The following is a 2,673-nucleotide window of genomic DNA, read 5'->3' as shown; positions in this document are numbered from 1 at the left end:
TATGTGTCACAGAATAATATGTGTGTGTCTGAGAAAAATGTCGAGTAACTACTGACAAAATTGTGTGTCGCACTGTGTGTGAAATGATGAAGTACTCCGCAAAAGTTACGTGAGTGTTGTAAGGAAAAAGTGATGATGCACTGCGGAGCGAAAATTATGCGTGAGTGTCGTGAGGAAAAAATGATGAACTGAACTGCACTGAACTAAAATTATGTGTGAGTGTCGTATGTAAGAAATGATGAGGTACTCCGGAGCGAAAATTGTGTGTGTCGTAATGAAAAATTGTAGAAGCACTGCCCGCGCGCTCCGGTGGCAAGGCTTATATAGGCTCCGGCGGCTTCCGACGGCGGCCGGACTGCAGCGCCGAATTGCAGGGTGGCATGGTGGTCCCAAGTCGGCCTTCATTAAAGGAATTCCACTACTCTTCAGCTTCCTGGTACTGCATGCGGGTGGCTGAATGACGTGATGCACGGTGGCGTGATGCATAGCGACGCGATGATGTCATTTTGTTATCGTTCGTTCGTGTTCATGCGAGTGCGCTACGCGAATATTTTATATTATTCTAATTGTATTAATAATTCTGTTGTTATGTATGGCCTTTTATACTTTCCCATTAATTGCAATGATATATTATCATACTAGAGTGCTTTTATTGTACTGTTGACGATTTTATAATTTAATCTCGGCCCTTTTTAACAATTGAATTATTACATCCGCTGTTAAAATAGGTTTTCGCTTAAAATACTACTTATGTTATTACTCAGCACAAATCGGCCAATGGCCACTATGGCCTTTTAATATTATAGTGACGCAAAAGTTTTAAAGTTTTTGGAGGCCTGGACGTTACACACAACATTTACTTACCACTGGTGCTGACGATCTACATGACGAATCCAAAATGGTTTAATATCTGAATAAACGTGGCAATTATGACGATTCAATTCTCCAGTATTCTGAAGTGTTGATTCGTCGGTAAATAAAACCTTATAAAAAAAGTCGGATCCTTTTCTAATTTTTCGAATCTCTAATGACAAAATTCAACGCGTGTTTGTTTTTGATCTTCGGTAAGTGCCTGAACTCGGTGAATGTGGCAAGCGTAAAAATTATTCGATCTTAAAATTCGACGAATAGTTGACTGAGTAACATTGAGTTTTCGACTGATTGTACGTTGACCAATCTGAGGATTTATTACAACCATCCCTAAAATAGTTGTATTCAAATCATTAGCATCAGTTAAAGATTTCTTTCTAGGTTTGCGACATAATGTACCTTCACGAGCTCTATTAATAACTTTCATTATTGTAATATGATTGGGACATCGATGATCTGAATACCGGAGAGCATACTGATGGCTACATTGTTTGTTTTCATTGGCCCTTCCACATTCAATTATCATGTCGACAATTTCACTAGGTGAATAATCAGTCATGTTTATTATTAAGGAAACAAAGTGTTATTTTTAATATCCTTTTTTTAATTTTTGTACACCTAAAGTGACACGTCTACATTGGCGAGGTAACTGATGTAGCGTTTTGCTTAGGATTCGGTATTTTAGAAGAGGTACGAAGCGTATTCGGATCTATCAGAATCGGATTCGGCTCTCTCGGGAGAAGGTCGGATCGGATCTGCTCTCGATTTAAGAATTCGCGGCGTTTTATATTTTTGCGAATCACGCTTGATTCGCTATGATCCGCGGATGTTTGGCGGTCTGTTTACTTGGGAGGAGGCGGGTCCTCTTTCCGTTTCTTCTCCTTATACGCGGTCTTATGCGTTTCTTTTAAACGGTTTCCGTAACGATTGCCTACGTGGATCGTTAGTGTTTTGGAAAATTTTTGAGATGAGCTACAAGAATTTTGCAATAAAAAATGGAGGTATCCATTTAAGAAATTGAAGGTGACTTTCACGTGACTTTCAAACGACTATCCAGGGTCAAGACAATTGCACCATTTTATGTCTCCCTACGAACCATACAACTTTTGTATGAAATATTTTCCGTATCTTCCATATTTTTCGAGATATTTGTCTGACTTTATTAAAATGACTCAACCTGTATACAGGGTGTTTCAGACCACTCGTACCACGTATAAAATACAAGAGGTCAACATTTTATTAAAAATTCAAAACATTTTTTCACTAAGTCGAGCACGCTCTATTAAATGGTGCTATATTCAACTTCCGGTATTGACCGGAAGTGGGTGTTTATACCGGAAGTTTTGTTTTTTAAACGGAATACCCTATTTTTCATCAGATTCAGATTGTACAGTGAAAAAGACGAAACTTATGTTTGAAACATTTTTCTGAAAATGTGTCCACCGACCTTGAAATGACATGAAAGTATATCAGCTACCAAACCTCTTAGATCCTAGATCTTCCTAGTCGCAGTGCGATAATCGCCTTCGTATGATTTGACTTTTTACTCCAAGTACTGAAATAAGTACTTCTACTTAAGTATCTTACTTTCAATTCTTTGTGTACTCCAATAACACTAAAAAATTTTGAAAAGTGGATTGACTAATGTTGGAATCAGTACAATAAAATAAACTTTTCAATCAAACAATTTTATTATTTAACTTTTCGTTAGTCGGAATTTAGTAACAAACTTAACATTTATTTAGTAACGAACTTAACATGTACATAATTTTTATTCAGTTAGTAGATCTTGTCTAGGCTAAA

General features: G+C 37.2%; 1 pseudogene; it reads right to left on the bottom strand.

Annotated features, from left to right (window-relative positions):
- Nucleotides 1-1,429, bottom strand: part of LOC116853673 — a 3,408-nt pseudogene extending 1,979 nt beyond the window's left edge.
- Between the last annotated feature and the right edge of the window lie 1,244 nt (nucleotides 1,430-2,673).

This window comes from Odontomachus brunneus, unplaced genomic scaffold, assembly GCF_010583005.1.
Source record: "Odontomachus brunneus isolate Ranch 3 - 2012 unplaced genomic scaffold, Obru_v1 Obru_scaffold_428, whole genome shotgun sequence".
In the NCBI taxonomy this organism is placed as follows: Eukaryota; Metazoa; Arthropoda; class Insecta; order Hymenoptera; family Formicidae; genus Odontomachus; species Odontomachus brunneus.
The sequence above is the reverse complement of the archived record's forward strand: the minus strand, read 5'-3'. Positions and strand labels throughout refer to the sequence as shown.